Raw genomic sequence first — 17,215 nt, 5'->3', positions numbered from 1 at the left:
ACTTGAGAGATGAGTTTCTAAAGTGTTTGGTCTCTCTAACCACGATGAGGAGTTGTGATATTCCCTTCTGAGCGTGAAGCTGGCAGTGAAAATTTATTTATTTCATATGTTTGCTGCCATTGATGACTGTTCTTAGCTTCCCAGTGGAGCCTTGAGGAAGGGAATGTTGTCAGAGAGGATCTCTAAAGACATGTCAAACATGAAAGCCGTGCAGAATCAGTTCAACTATGTTTTAATGTAAAGTAATCTGGGCTGCTGTCATGAAACATGCTATAGCATACACATAAAGTGTATTATTATCCAATTAAATTCAAATGAGCTTCATTGGCATGAGAAAGCATATGTTTGCAATGCCAAAGAAAGTGTGAAAATATAACTAAATACAGTTGACAATGGGGTAAGTTGGAGGGGGAACAGTGACCCATCATGATGGTAGAAGCTTACTGTAAAGTCTATGTCCCGTGATTATGGTACTTAAAAGTAGACGGCCTAACAGATTATTTATTTATTGATCTTCTGGTTGAAATTGTACAAATGTAATTTACCCATTGTGCAACGTGAAAGGTTTTAACCCTGTTTTAAACATAGAATGGATGAGTTGTGTAATGTGGTTAAACAATATTAATCGTAGCCTTTGAGAGTAGTCATACGGTAATAATGCACAATGAATTTACTGATTGCTAGTAGTATGTTCAGAGCTACTTCCTCATTACAAATTATGGACGGACAGACAGACAGACAGACATACAGACAGACAGACATACAGACAGACAGACAGAATTAATTCAGGATACAACGAAATCACAGCACAATAAAAACACAATACATAGAGAGATCACACCATATATTGACAATACTACACAGCTCCTCTTACAGAGAGAAGGATGGAATAGGCTACCAGCCACAGTTCAAGAGTCATCACATTACACATGTTATGCACAGAACTGAGATGTGGCCTGTTTGTTCACATCTTGTGTGGACAAATCACGTTGAAATGCTTTTTCAGGATTTCTCACTGACAGTATAGTGACCAACCATTACTGTAAGTGATATTCACATGAATCACTAGTCGTTTCCACTCACTTTCATGTTAAGACTATACTTTCAGGGATCATTTCTATAGTTTTCAACTTGAGAGATGAGTTTCTAAAGTGTTTGGTCTCGCTAACCACGATGAAGAGTTGTCATATTCCCTTCTGAGCGTGAAGCTGGCAGTGAAAAATGATTTATTTCATATGTTTGCTGCCATTGATGACTGTTCTTAGCTTCCCAGTGGAGCCTTGAGGAAGGGAATGTTGTCAGAGTTGATCTCTAGAGACATGTAAAACATGAAAACCGTGCAGGATCAGTTCATCTATGTTTTAATGTAAAGTAATCTGGTCTGCTGTCATGAAACATGCTATAGCATACACATAAAGTGTATTATCATTATCCAATTAAATTCAAATGAGCTTCATTGGCATGAGAAAGCTATGTTTGCAATGCCAAAGAAAGTGTGAAAATATAACTAAATACAGTTGACAATGGGGTAAGTTGGAGGGGGAACAGTGACCCAACATGATGGTAGAAGCTTATTGTAAAGTCGGGCCCTATGTCCCATGATTATGGTACTTAAAAGTAGACGGCCTAACAGATAATTAATTTATTGATCTTCTGGTTGAAATTGTACAAATGTAATTTACCCATTGTGCAACGTGAAAGGTTTTAACCCTGTTTTAAACATAGAATGGATGAGTTGTGTAATGTGGTTAAACTAGGCTTACCATACGTCCTCTTTTGCCCGGACAAGTCCTCTTTTGGGGGGCTGTCCGGGCAGTCCGGGGGGGTTTTATAAATTCCTTCAAATGTCCGGGGTTTTACACGTATCGCCTGTATATACATAGGGCGCGTTCGGAAATTGCGCACTGAGCACACTGTGCAATGCAAACTAATAGGCGAGTGCGCTCCGGTGCGGTATTTCCGAATGCGCCCATATCGCTACGCTCACAGACCATTCAGACCAATGCGTATTACAATGCACGTTCAATGGTTCGTAGTGGAAAAACACTGTGGGAGGTGGACTTTCAGCCCGAACCCCGGAATGTGTATTATTCATAACTCTGCATGCACTGCGCGCTGACAGCAATGGTCCCGACCGCAGAGCAGAGAATGGCTCCGCGAGGCAACTATCTGGACATACCCACGCATTCAGGGAGATATCCTCTACCACACCCCACTCTCCGCTAAGCGGGAGAGGTGTAAAAATCACAGCAGCAGACCTTCTACTGGGGTCAACGCTCAAAACAGTACCGTTTCCAGACCCAGAATGGACACTGGACAAAAGAGGCCTCCGGGAGGCAACTATCTGGACATACCCACGCCCCCTGCGCCAAGCCCCCTTCGTGTGTGTGTGTGTGTGTGCAATGTTCATAAAATAAGAAAACATGGAGTAGGCCTATGTACATACAACATGCAATGTACAGGTAAAACATGTTAGTGCAAACATTATCCAAACACAACATCAGCAAATGTACAACATGCAATGTGTAAAAAGTTCAAAATCCAAAACAAAATCACGCAGGTATAAAAAGTCTAAAAATAAAAACATCATTTCAACAGGTGGTCCGTGGACCACTGGTCAGCCGTGAAGGTATTGCATGTGGTCCCTGACCATAAATCTAATAATGTAGCAAAGTGAGGATTTGGCATTTTCTTCCACGGAACAATGCATTACTTTTGGCGGACGTGGAAGTGCATCAATGTTATCAGTTACTGGGAAGTCTGAGGTTAAGACATTCCACAGAAAATGTAGTTCTCAAGAAGGGTGCAGTCTACCAGCTTACCTGATTGAGTCATGTTTATTAGGAAATACTGTGAGTGTGCGGACTTGTTTGTGTGTGACTTGTTTGTGTGTGTATTTCCAGGGAAGAGGGTGTGTGTGTGTGTGTGTGTGTGTGTGTGTGTGTGTGTGCGTGTGCGTGTGCGTGCGTGCGTGCGTGTGTGTGTGTATAATGCTGTTTGTTTCCACTTTGTTTGCAGTGATGTTTTGGCACAATGTGCTACTTTTGCATGATGTTTTTATTTTTAGACTTTTTATACCTGCGTGATTTTGTTTTGGATTTTGAACTATTTGCACATTGCATGTTGTACATTTGCTGATGTTGTGTTTGGATAATGTTTGCACTAACATGTTTTACAATATTATTTTGTACAACCTACAGTAGCAAAGCATAACATAATGGTTTGGAGAATAGGCTTTTTACAAGAGATAAGCCATTGCATACAGGTTCTTAAACTTTTTAATTTCAAGGACCCCCATAACTCTGAGAGTAAAACCAGATGGACCCATTTGATTCCATTTGTACAGTATCAGAGTTAAAAGTTATAAAAGGGTCCATTTGGTTCCATTTGTACTAGTACACTCTCAGAGTTACAGACCTGTAAGGGTCCATTTGGGTCCATGTGTTACAATGGGTCCATTTGGAACCCCCTCAAGGAACCATGAGGGTCCCTGGATCACACCTTTGAGAGCCACTGCTTTAAATATTATACATAACTAATATAGAGCATATTTGATCAAATTTAGGAGCCAAACCTTTTTGACAAATTGATTTAATTCAAACAGAACCGCACATGCACGCGCACATGTGTCCTCTTTTTGGTCATTCAGAATATGGTATGCCTAGGTTAAACAATATTAATCGTAGCCTTTGAGAGTAGTCATACGGTAATAATGCACAATGAATTAACTGATTGCTAGTAGTATGTTCAGAGCTACTTCCTCATTACAAAGGATGGACAAATCACAGCACAATAAATATACAATACATAGAGAGATCACACCATATATTGACAATACTACACAGCTCATCTTACAGAGAGCATGATGGAATAGGCTACAAGCCACAGTTCAAGAGTCATCACATTACAGATGTTATGCACATGTAGCCGTCAGTGGTGATAGCACCATGGACCTGTCCAACCATCTGGATTACGGCAGTAGTTGCTCTCCAGGCCTCTGGCAGAAATATGCAGATATGTACAGTAGGTAGGTAGTATATATATATAGTGTGTGTGTGTGTGTGTGTGTGTGTGTGTGTGTGTGTGTGTGTGTGTGTGTGTGTGTTTCAGATGTCACAGCTAATACACCAGATATTGTTCTTGTTGATGAGGACAGTAGAGAAGTGACCATTTTGGAAGTGGCATGTACATTTGACCACAGTCTGGAAGAGGCATTCCTTACCAAGGTGCTTAAGTACCAGTGTCTTAAGGATGCTATTATACAGCTTGGCTACAAATGTAAGCTACTTGTGTTCATATTTGGAAGCCTCTGTAATGTCCATAAATCAGTCGTGAGGGGCCTGCATATTGCAGGCATGCCCAAGCCGAGAGCTAAGGCATCGGCAAAATTCTGTTCAGTGTCAATAATTGGTAGTCGCCATATATGGAGAAGGCGATGCTTTCTGTACCCGTGATCTGTACCTGAAGCACTTGTTGTAGAGTTTTATTTTTCAAGTTTGCGCATCCACTATTGTTTGTGTTCAAGAAATGTCTTGTAAAATGTGAATGCAAATAAAGATGTTAAATGTGACTATGCGTGTGGGGGTGCAGCGCATGTCGGACCATCGCTTTTTCGCATCGCATTGCATATCCTCCCGCTTCGGATCTTCGGTGTGTCGGAAAAGCGTGCGCACACACGCAGGGGTGCGCACGCTTTTCCGACACACGTGCGTGTGTGTGTGTATAGATAGATAGATAGATAGATAGATAGATGTTTGGCTGGGTCTTCTTACTTGTTTGGGTGTTTTTTGGGTGTGCGGTCGTGTTTATGAGGTGTTTGGGCCGTCCAGTTCTGGCAGGTTTTCCCAGAGATCGACTTGGCAAGCTCCCCCCGATAGTTGTTGCCGTCCCCATTGTAGCAGGTCGTCTCATCACCTAATGGTTAGGATGGGTAAATGCAGACAACAAATGTCTCGTATGTGCAAAGTCTGCAAACATACAGTAACAAAAATACCCCAAAGGGTAACCAGACAACTTCTAACTGACCATCTCACTGAAAAAAATGGAACCTGCATGAGCCAATGGATATTGTAGAGGGTGTGGGCTCCATACAAATGAAAATACTTACTCTCATGATGAATAACATATTGTCCTCAAGGACCAATAAGCTGTGACTCCAAGATTGTCTGTAATTTAGAATTTTTGTAAAAACTCTAAAATGCAAACTCCTTCTGTGATTTCGGCGTGAAGATTTCTGCACAAAAATGATCTAAAGTCCCAGTCGAAGAGAAGGTTGTATAGGCGGCAGGCCTGCCCTATACGTGAACAAATGAAGCCTCCATAATAAATTAATAATATAATAAATAATTTAGAGGGTGGCATTTGATTAAAATATAAATACTCAGCTATGGTAAAAATCTAACTTTTTTAAGAAATCTTGCATTATAGAGGGTATGCCAAACAGTGCTGAAACAAAGTGAAACTTACTCTAGTTGGCCAAAGGAGGGCACTATAGCAATAGATTGAAATGCAGACTTTGAACAGTATATACCTGTATGACTTGTTTAGTTTATAAGCAACATAATACAGCCATAGCTTACAATAATGAGTGTTTTGACTTTAGGCCTATTTCTTTTGCCTAATTTACCTATAAAGTCAATTGGAAAATTTTCTCTCCTGAAAACCTTCAAAATATGACTCATAGTGCTATGATGCGAACGATTATGTTGCATATTGCATTGCTTGGCAGCTAATTTATTATTATCATTATTACAGTTTTTTTTCCTTTTCTTCATGTTTTTTCCTTCTTTTTACCTTTTTCAATAAACTCATTGTAGATCTCAACTCCATTGAAATCTCCACACAGTCCACAGGTTTGGTTTCTGAACTTCTCATCCAATTCCACCTTAAAACAAATTTTAAATCAAAACATATTTCAGTAACATTGTTCTGCTTACATTATCCTAACATTAATATTTATAAATAGCAATATTGTATTGTATTGTATTTGAAAAATTGTACAATATCTGGTTGATCTGATTAGTCAACTAGACATTGACAACGTGGTTAAATCAGCATGACAGCACACCTATCTCAAATGCTCAAAATGCCTCATCATTATAATGATTGTATGACTTCAATCATTAATGTTCGACTATTGCAAAAAGTACTTTTGTATACATTTGTTATAATTAATAATGAAGAAGAAGGAGTATGTTTTCCAGACCTACCCACAGAGAGTCTTCAAAGTTGGTCATGAGAACGAGGCCGAACGTAGCTTTGACCTTGATGTAGGACGAAACTTTCTCCACTGAAACGCCAGACTGACTGAACTGATCTTTCACCCTGAAGAGACACAGAAACAGTTGTTTTTCAAAGCTTTGGGCATGTTTGTATATGTTAGCTGTGTTATCTAACATCCTGCAGTCAGCATGCTTAACCGATGATGTCCTAGTGCAGGTGTGACTAAACAATTTGCACACTCACTGACATGTTATTAGTTCATGAATTCTTCCTTAAAGACATAGTGAAGTGAAAAACAAAATTTTCATATACTTTTAGAGCATATCCATGGTCATCATACGGTATGAGCATACAGTAGATGCCAAAACAATGGGAAATGTTCAATTTGTGTGTGTTTTTATATCAAAAGTAAAAAAAAAACACATTTTAATGACTTCCTTGAAAACTTGGTGCATGATGACGTGTCAAAGCCTGCATGAATACAAATTAATCACCCGTTTGATTCCCATTGCTGCGTCGTTCCTCCAAACACAGCTGATGTTGATTACAGAACCACTTCCTTTTTAATCTCATTAAACCCGAAACGTACACCGGGCTGTCGGAAAACGCTGTGTGCTGTCTTTTCTTTCACCCGGAGAAAGCATTTTCTGGCCGTGATCGTCGGTTCTTTGGTTATGGGCCATTGAATAAAGCTAAGTTTTGACCAGGGGCGCAATCTGGGAACGGAAGCCGATCTACCAGCGATCAACTTATACAGTGGCTATTTTCTCCGAAAGTTTGCCCCAGACTAGAGCGCGTGACATCATCATCAAACGTTATGCACTAAGGCCAACTGAGTTGCAAAAAACTACTTTCTGGACTTGACAGCCCATACGTCCACACAGAAAAGTCCTATCTGATTGCATTAAACAACATTAAACAATGTTAAACTCACTTTGCATGTGCCATTCACTTTAAGCATGCGCATACCCAGCTCTATTGGGTTCATGTGGTAAATACCAATAGATACGTACACTTTGTCGTTGACTGTGATGGAGTTGTTAGTCATTTCAATGATCGATCCTTCCAGGTTCAGTGTGACTTTGTATCCTTCGTCTGTCCTCTGCAGTTGGACGTTAAACTGACTATATGCTGCTTTGCATTGAGTCGTCAGGACGTAGTTACAACTTGAAGACATCTGGAAGACATCTCCATCATATGTCTTGTAGTGACGGTTCCCCCATGTACTGCAGAAATCCTCATTACGAGATGGTCTAACCGCTGCAGGGATGACCAAAAAAACAATGAATTTGGCTAATAGACAATGCACAGTGCTATAGAATAACTATAATTTAGTATTGAATTAAAGATAAATAGGTGTGTGTGTGTGTGTGTGTGTGTGTGTGTGTGTGTGTGTGTGTGTGTGTGCGCGCGTGCGTGCATTTTCCTGTCTGCAGTGTGTTTCTTTACATACAGACTTCTTCCTCGTTACCTATTAAAGGGCCTTTGTTGATGGACTGAATTAAGACTGTAAGAAAATACATAAAACATCTTACTCTCAAATCACATGAAAATATTTTCATCAGTGAATTTGTACAATCAGGGGTGGGCAACTGGCGGCCTTGGGGCCACATGCGGCCCCCACCTTCACTTAATGCGGCCCGCATGTTAATATCAGAATACTGATAGTATTGATTTCAGCTGTTGCAATTCCAAACCTGCTTTAATTACTTCATGACGTATTAAATGACCATAGTACTTAATGACTAGTACTAAAATGTTATTGTCTTTTGTGTCCAATGTAGTTATGTTAACAGTTCATATAAGTTAACATAACTATAACTAGGTAGATTTGAAATTTCAATAAAAAGGTTACTTTTCAGGATTCCAATTAAAAAAGAGCAACAAATAGCTGATCTAAAAGCATTGCGACGCGTTTTTGAGCTTGTAGATCGGCTATTTTTGCTACGACAGTAATTTGCACCGTGGCCCTCTGGAGTGAGTGTGGAAATATATTGGCCTTTGCCATCGTCAAAGTTGCCAACCCCTGCTTTAAATGCTCAATACATTTATTGAATGTCATGTCATGGATGGTGAGCCCCACAATATTATCAGATTCAACATAAAACACAAATTAAAAATATTTATTTTATAATGGTGCTGTGCACACTGCACAGGGCTAATTGCTTTTCAATATTAATCAATAAAAAAAAATGCAATAACTCAACAAAACATAAATTGTACTTTAGTGAACTGATTAATTGACAAACCGGAGTCACCTACCAGCATTTAAGGCGGGAATCCCCAAGAACAATGCTATCCACTGCAGCCATCGCGGCGGCATCCTGTTCAGAACCATTTTCCGACAGCTCGGTTTGCTTCATCTCGTTGGACGTCTGCATGTCTTTATAGTAACCATCCCTGACTATCTTACCTAATAGCAACCATCCCGCCCAATGACCTTCTATAGGCACACCCAGAACCCTCCTGCTATTTGTTCTTTTGAAATATCCTGCATTTCTATTTGCTGTGACTGTGAAACGTCTTTTTGAACTGATTGAGCTCAGAAAACAAATACTAGAGATTAAAGGTGCCATATTGGCTAAATTACCATGCCCTAAGCAAACATTAAAGACAGAGTGCCTAAAACATGATCATCAGATTATACTAGGAGGAAGATTATTATTATTATAATTTTTTTATCCCATGATTTTTGTAACCCATTTTTCACCCATGTGTCAATTATCTAATGTGATCCTGGGCTCTACACACCCTCCGCCAACCTGGAGAGAGCAACGGACTTGAACTCATGCTTCCATGCTTCATGTGTCCAAGTTGCTCCTTTACACCCGATTATTATTTTTTTAAACAATAGTGTACAGAAAGTGTTAAAACGATGTGTTTATGTCGCCACCTCAGCACCACCCCTGAAATTATTATGTTTTACTTAAAGCTGTAGGAAATGCTTTACAATCAATCTAGTCATTGCAAAGGTATTAATTGATTGTCTCGTGTCCCGTGGTGGGAGTTCTGGTCTGGTTTTTGTGAATGATAACGTGGAAGGGGGTACGGTTACGATGTCAATAAAGTGATAAAGTTTCACTTGACTTACTTACTTAAGTTGTGTATTTTCCATTGGGCCTTTTGACTCAAAGGCTTTCAGCTTTCAAGAAGAAACCAAACATCCACAGGGAATACATAATTTTATTTGAAAAGTATAACCACACCTCTCTTAGAGTAATGGTAAATCCATAGACACATGAACAGAAAAGGCACACAAATCACAGCACTCCATCTTTAAAGTCTATATAGACTTGGCTATAGCAAACGACACACACACACACACACACACACACACACACACACACACACACACACACACACACACACACGCACAGTCGCACACACATACACATACATATGTACACACATAAACTTGCCGTGGGTACACTTGGCTATAGGCAGCCTTTTAACGACCAGATGTAACGCATGCATGGTTTTCAGAAACATACAATGGCAACACTTTTCCTCTGGTGATTGGTTAGAATCCTTGCATCAAAGCGCTTTCAAACATACATTACCTTCACCCATTCACACACCGACAACGGGGGTTGTCTTGCTCAAGGAGACAGTATGGGGGAGCCTGGGATGGGAACCGGGAACCGTCTGATTCCCAAGCGACCGCTCTACCTCCTGCATTATAGCCTATACTTTTCAACATCCAATATTGTTGTTGTTAAATCTTACTGTGTATTAATCCTTTTTCCCCTCAGCATCATGTATATAGCTGCAATAATAACTGTGACAAAGACATAATTAAGAATAACAATTTTGGCATTTAGCAGACGCTTTTAATCCAGAGCAATAACAAAAAAGCATGGCAATATGTTGATATATCACATACATAAAAGGTAGTTATAATGAAACATGCGTAAACTGAACATAACAGTGGAGTATCTATATAATGAAACTATACATAGATATAAACTATACATACTATACATATGTACTATAAAGTGCTATGACTACATAAAATGCTATTCTAGTGCTGTCTACGTAATATAGTCATCATACAGTAGCACAATTTGAGGTGCTTGAAGGTGACGTGGTACTATACTGCACACGATCAACAGTATTTACACATAATACGTATGTGTGTACTGTATGTACATTTATGTGTGCATACAGTATGGTTGTGTCTGCAGTGCTGTCTGACAGCAAACAGTCATGCGCCGGTGTGCATGGAATGTGTTGAAACATAAAGGTAGACGTGAGTGCTATATGATGGGGTGATAACAACTATCTGTCTGTGAGTGTGTGCGTGCGTGTGTGTGCCCGTGCATGTGCATGTGCGTGTGCGCATGCGTGTGTATGGGCATGCATGCGTGGGACTACCTTTTACTCAGAGCCTCGGTTTCGATGGGCGCTGATGGGACGCTTGTTTTACAGCACCGGCTACTATACCTATGCCTCAAATCCTAACATACCTAACCATAATCACAAGTACGACACAGCACACCCCTCACCAACCTTAATGCGGTCGTTTTAACGGACCCCTCACCAACCTTAATCTGGTCGTTTTAACAGACCCCTCAGCAACCTTAATCCGGTCGTTTTAACGGACCCCTCACCAACCTTAATCCGGTCGCCTGTAAAACAAGCACCCTCAAGAAGTCCCTTCCCCACTAAGAACTATGAACTATGTGGTGGTTGTTTAGTAGAACAATTGAAGTGGGAAGAAAATAAAGTTTGAAGCGGTTGCTCTTGCAACGACACGCTCTGTAGCGTCTACCAGAGGGTAACAGCTGGTTGTCCATTTGGATCCCCAGGTACTTGTATGATACAACCTGCTCAATTTGCGTGCCCCCCATGACCACTGGGTCATGGATGTGAACACCTTTTGGATCGAAGATCATCTCTTTGGTTTTTGTGGTGTTTAACATAAGGTGGCTATTATCACACCAGTCTTTAAAGTTATTGATTTCACTGATATAACCCACATGTTGTTCAACAACCCTCAACAGGCTGACTATTACAGTGTCATCAGAAAATGTCAAGATGTAGTTGTTTGTCTGACTGCTTCTGCAGTCATTTGTGTAAAGTGAAAATAAATGGTGATCTCATCCCCCCTTGTGGCACACCTGTGCTACACAATTTAGAGCTTGAGAGTACTTAGTTCACTTTGACCTGTTGAGATCTGGATTCACATTCATGTTGTTTAGCTTTTGGACAAGAGGGCTTACAGTATCAAAAGCAGAACTGAAGACTGCAAAAAGGACACAAACATACGCTTTAAGTGCTTGCTAATGGGTTAGCAAATTGTAAGGGATCCATAGAGGAAGCCACCTGTGAGTTCACAATTACAATAATTCTCTCAAAACATTTCATAACCCCACACGTTAAAGCAATAGGTATAATCTTTGTTCACAGAGGGACAAGATACTTTGGTAACAGGAATTATGAATGACTTTTTCCAGATATCAGGAACCATGTGTTTGTCTACAGACTGTTGGAAAATAGGGCACCAGGCATCTGTAAGCTCTCTCTCCTCCTGTGCATGTGGGTGTGTGTGTGTGTGTGTGTGTGTGTGTGTGTGGGGGGGGGGGGGGTGGTGTCGATGTCGGGTGCATGCATGTTCGTGATACTGTCATATTAATTAAAGGTCATGGTTGTCAACTGTACTATTACAACATGGAGGATGTTCCTATTGACGAACTCTGCTGTTTAATGTTCAGGAGGAGTATGTACTTTGTGTATAACGTCTGAAAAAAAAAGAATATTGCCATCCCATAGGAGAAGTTACTTTTTCTGCTTCGCGGAGAATATTGGTTCACCGATCAGAGCTGTTCAACTTTACAGCATCTCTATATTCTATGGCCTGTAAGTCTCAGTTGAAGTTTGCACCATTAACCTCTTGAACCCCAGCATACACATTCTGGGGGGGGAATATTATCCAAAAATCGTCCATAAGCACACAACGTGTCACAATGCAACTTTCTTGTGAGCTTGTAGATCAGCAATTTTTTGGGCAAAGAGATTTTGCGAGATTGGGTAAAAAAGCAGTCCAAGTACAGAGCCAACTCAAGTCCAGTTTATGACTTTAGAGACAGTCTTTAACTCCAAGAAAGCCATCTCTTTGTATTTTTTCCCCCTCATCGTGCTCACTGTATCGTAGAGAGTTCATAAGCAAACCTAACTTCCCGCTATGCTGACAACTGAAACTGGTCGCTCTCTTTTCTCTTTCTATATTACATCTCATTCACATATTCACACACGTGTAGGGCCTAACGCCCCTCTTTTAGCTGCTGACTAACGCGGACTTCAGTGCAAAACTAAGGGACCAGTAAATGCCCAAATTTGACCTGCATGGAACTTTTGTTGCACCAGAAGACCCTGTTTAGCTGTCAAAAGCCACATGTATAATATAAAATTCACTTTTTACCAGAAAATAAAAAAATATAGAAAACTAGAACTGCACTCTGTCGAGTGCATACTTGCTTGTTGCACACTAGTAGGCCATAAATGGCCAACTAGTGGGCAGAGCGCGCAAGTATTTTCGACTGCTGTAAACTGTGGAATCTCAGTATCTCTGTGAAGGAACGTTTGAAATTTCTAATTATTAGGTGTAACTATTTGCTACCCATCTACTTTATGCATGTAAACACCTAGTATTATTAAGTATGGTTCAAGTTTCTATCTATATAAGAAATACACTTTTATCAATTTAGAAATATTCTAGATCCCTTTTTAGTTTTTCAAAGAAAAATAAATCATTGATATGTGATGGAAAAAAAGGTATATAAACTGAATTAAAATATGTTATACAGTATACTTATTTTATTATTTATTGTAAATTGTCTATTGTTTTAAATGTATTTCATCTTGGACTATAGTGATATTAACACTTTAACTGCTACAGGTTCTAGCGGACCATGGCTTACTGGTGCTGAGGGGTTAACATGGGCTTTTTGAACTTTTTGGGGGGCCCACAGCGAGGGGCCTCTTATAGCGAGAATCACACCGCATAAATCAAAAGAAAGCCCAACTTGTCCACTAATTAAAAAAAAAAAATTATGATTCTACCATCTTCCATTCTGGAGATATTGACCTTTTTCTAACACCTGCTTTTGCCTGCACGCTGCTTGTGAAAAAAAACAACAGAGATATGGAGGCCTGAAGTTGACAGACATTTCAGTTCAGTTTTTTTAGTTCAAAAGACCGATATAAAATTGAGCACAAATAATATCCTATACAAACCATATACCGAATGAAAGCCCTGAATGTCTACTTTTAGGAGGAAAACAGTACACATTGTACACATATACAGTTTGTCACTAATTGGCTATTGAATGCAGCTTTCGCCCACCAGAGAACTTTAGAGAAGGCATGGACCCGAAGAACTATTATTCACAAAATAAGGCCTATAGCGACATGTACATACTATATACCGTATGAAACAGTAGACTCTCTGCTTTCATAAGAAAAATACCACCCTGTGAAGTGAGCAGTGCAATTGCACTGCTCACTTCACAGGGGTGTGATTTTTATTATTATTACAGTATTAGTATTTTTCTTATGAAAGCAGAGAGTCTACTGTTTCATACGGTATATAGTATGTACATGTCGCTATAGGCCTTATTTTGTGAATAATAGTTATTCAGGCCCATGCCATCTCTAAAGTTCTCTGAAAAAGATAATTTTAGAGAAAGCATGGACCTAACAACTAAATATTCACAAAATAAGGCCTATAGCGACATGTACATACTATATACCGTATGAAACAGAATACTCTCTGCTTTCATAAGAAAAATACTAATACTGTAATAATAATAGAAATCACACCCCAGTGAAGTGAGCAGTGCAATGTTGCACTGCTCACTTCACAACATTGCACTGCTCACTTCACAGGGGTGTGATTTTTATTATTACGAGTAAGACGCGCGAACGCGGAAAGCGAACGCAGATCGTAAATTGCAATAACAATTAGAATAAATTACAGACATGATCTGCAGGGTGTCATAGTTAGTGCTTGGACCACGCCAGCTCCATATATGGTCACAAAAGACGCCATCACACTCATGTCACCATGACTCAGCCATAACCATATAAGGAGTTCCCAAAGCAGGACCACGCCATCACACTCATGTCACCATGACTCACAAATCACTCAGCTCCATATATGGGCACAAAAGGGCCAGGTCCACATATACAGTAAGCGGGACAGACAGACACACACACACACACACACACACACACACACACACACACACACAGACAGACAGACAGACAGACGTGATCTGCTAGGTCTCATAGTAAGTGCTCATTGCATTCGCAATTACAGTATTAGTTTTTTTCTTATGAAAGCAGAGAGTCTTGATGCACATATCTGATCATAAAACGGACTTGGAAACTTTCTTCTGCCTGCATCGTGGTCAGTCTCTCTCCTAAGTTGTTAGAAAATATAAATCAGCCTCAATCGTAGCCCCATATGTGCCCTCTCCCTACGCTCATTGAACTCATTCTGTGATTCGAGCTACAATCGCAGTAACGGGGGGGGGGGGGGGGGGCAACTAGGCTTTGAGGAAATGATCTTGCATAATCAACATTATTGTCGATTGTCGTGTGCCGCTCCAAACATGTCCAGACATACCACTAACCTCATCGATCCAGTCTCGCGTATCTATAAGGTGAGACGCGAGACTGGATCGGATTGTGTCTGGACATGTTTGGAAAAAAAAACAACGAGAAAAACAACGAGAAAGGGGGATGGACGGTTGGATGCGGCAGCAGCAGAAGCAGCACGTCAACGTATTTGGAAGAAAAAAAACAACGAGAAAGCACCACCTGTCGTTGCAAGACAAACACCCGTATGTTGCTGATAGACAGATAATAATCGACCCGATTTTGTCCTGCCGTTCATTTTATCACATTAGGTGCAGGGCAGGCTGCTCGACGGTGAGTTTATAATAGCCTGTTGTAACGAGAAAGGGGGATGGATGGTTGGATGCGGCAGCAGCAGAAAGCCAACGTGTTTGGAAGAAAAAAAACAACGAGAAAGCACCACCTGTCGTTGCAAGACAAACACCCGTATGTTGCTGATAGACAGATAATAATCGATCCGATTTTGTCCTGCCGTTCATTTTATCACATTAGGTGCAGGGCAGGCTGCTCGACGGTGAGTTTATAATAGCCTGTTGTAACGAGAAAGGGGGATGGATGGTTGGATGCGAGCAACAGCAGCAGCAGCAGCAGTACGGCTTGCGATCAGCGACCAACGTATCATGGCGGGCCCTCGATAATGATGTGCAATCTGTCCATGACTAACTCCACATGTGTCTGGCAAACGTTACGTTATGAAATCAAATGCCGATCGTTGCAGGTTTATATACGGGCAGAGAGCAAATCGCGTTGTATCTTGTTCCGAGAATGAGAGTGCAAGCCTTGCAGTTGAAAGCAGTGGGGACTCGGGAGTGGGGGGGGAACTGCCAATGCGATCCAAGAGGAAGAGACCCCCCCCCCCCAATTCTCCCTCGGGAGAAACCATGTAGAAACAGGAGGGGAGGGGGAATCGAGTGTATTCACACACACAAGAGCATTGTCCCATCCATTTTAGATCCCCTGACATCTGCGTTGGTCTATGCCGAACGGCCGTCTCCATTACGTCGTACGTCCTCGCATAGACCAACCAATAGGCGGTGCCAGACGCTTCTCAGACCAACACCTCTTTTCAGCAGGGGGGGGTTTTAACTCTTTTTAGAGCCGATCGGTGTTACATTATGAGTTGTCCGGGCGCAAATATAGTTGAACTATAGTAATCAATAAAAAAACGTTTTTTGGACCATAAAACGTATAAAAACGTTATGCGCATCTTAGGGGTGGCTATAATAAAACGTTTAAAAACGCTTTCAGCATTCTAAGTGTTACAATGCAATAAGGAGCCGCAATAAAACATTTTAAATAATTCAATTTGAAGTGAGGACATTACCTGTCTGAGCAAACATTTACATCTGCAAATGTGCGATCTGCAGCTGCAATTATACCACACAGCATGTTTTATGCAGGCCTACTTTCAGTCAATCAACTCAGACAATCAACTCAGTTTAGTCTTTTTATTGAAGAGAATTCACAGAATAATGAAAATATACAGAAAAAGCCAATAAAACAATAATGACACTCAATGCTTCACAGCTAGGGCTGCACGACTATGACATCATGACCCATAATGCTTCACAGCTAGGGCTGCACGACTATGACATCATGACCCATAATGCGATCTCTGTTCATCCACAGGGTCATATCTGCCGATACCCATCCTGACCCATTCCGATATTATCCCATTATCCCAGTTTGAAAATGACAGTTTTCTGAAAAAGCTATGTTTCTAAAATTCTATATGTCAGTCGTTCTTCGATTCTTTTCAAAAATAGCAGACCTACAAGCTCGTAGCGCGCCACTCGGTGGCGCGCTATGAGCTTGTAGATCTGCTATTTTTTAAATAGCTAAAGCATAACGTAATGCTAACAGACAAAACGGGTTCCCGTCTAAAATGAGTTGTACAGAGAGGACCACAATGGAAACAAGCCTATAGGGCCCTATGGGGGCTTATTGGCCCAAAGCCTGTTAATAAAGTATTCAATAAATCAATCAATAAAAAGCCTGTACTCTGTTTCCACACCTGAATGAAACGAGTACACACATTAAAGGTAGAGTTATTTTTCATTCGGTGAAAACCGGTTCAATAATCAGTTTTAGGGCCGATTCATACTCCTATTTTACCGCTGTTTCGGCGCTGTAGTGCCAAAATGATTTCGGCCCGTCAGAAATTTTCAGTAGCACCGAAGAGACGACTTTAGGACGGTACCCCCCCCCCCCCTCTGATTGGCTCAGACACATAATGATGACGTAAGTTCTCTGTTCATTGTTAATTGGCATCAGACATTAACCACTTCAGCCCCGGATATATGTTGGCTATTTGAAAAATAGCAGATCTACATGCTCGTAATTTTTTGCAAAA

The 17,215-nt window shown here is 40.7% G+C and overlaps 1 protein-coding gene across 1 annotated transcript in view; it reads right to left on the bottom strand.

Moving 5' to 3' along the window:
- The window catches only part of LOC308321915 (apolipoprotein(a)-like), a gene marked incomplete at its 3' end in the record, with an annotated part of 666,829 nt that extends 665,025 nt beyond the window's left edge, over positions 1–1,804 (bottom strand). Inside the window, exon 1 of the mRNA XM_080773013.1 lies at positions 1,764–1,804. The remainder of the gene's footprint in view (positions 1–1,763) is intronic.
- Positions 1,805–17,215: the final 15,411 nt, after the last annotated feature.

The sequence above is a fragment of the Protomyctophum bolini genome, assembly GCF_963924005.1.
Source record: "Protomyctophum bolini genome assembly, chromosome: 9".
NCBI lineage: Eukaryota > Metazoa > Chordata > Actinopteri > Myctophiformes > Myctophidae > Protomyctophum > Protomyctophum bolini.
This window is presented reverse-complemented; position numbering and strand designations above follow the sequence as displayed.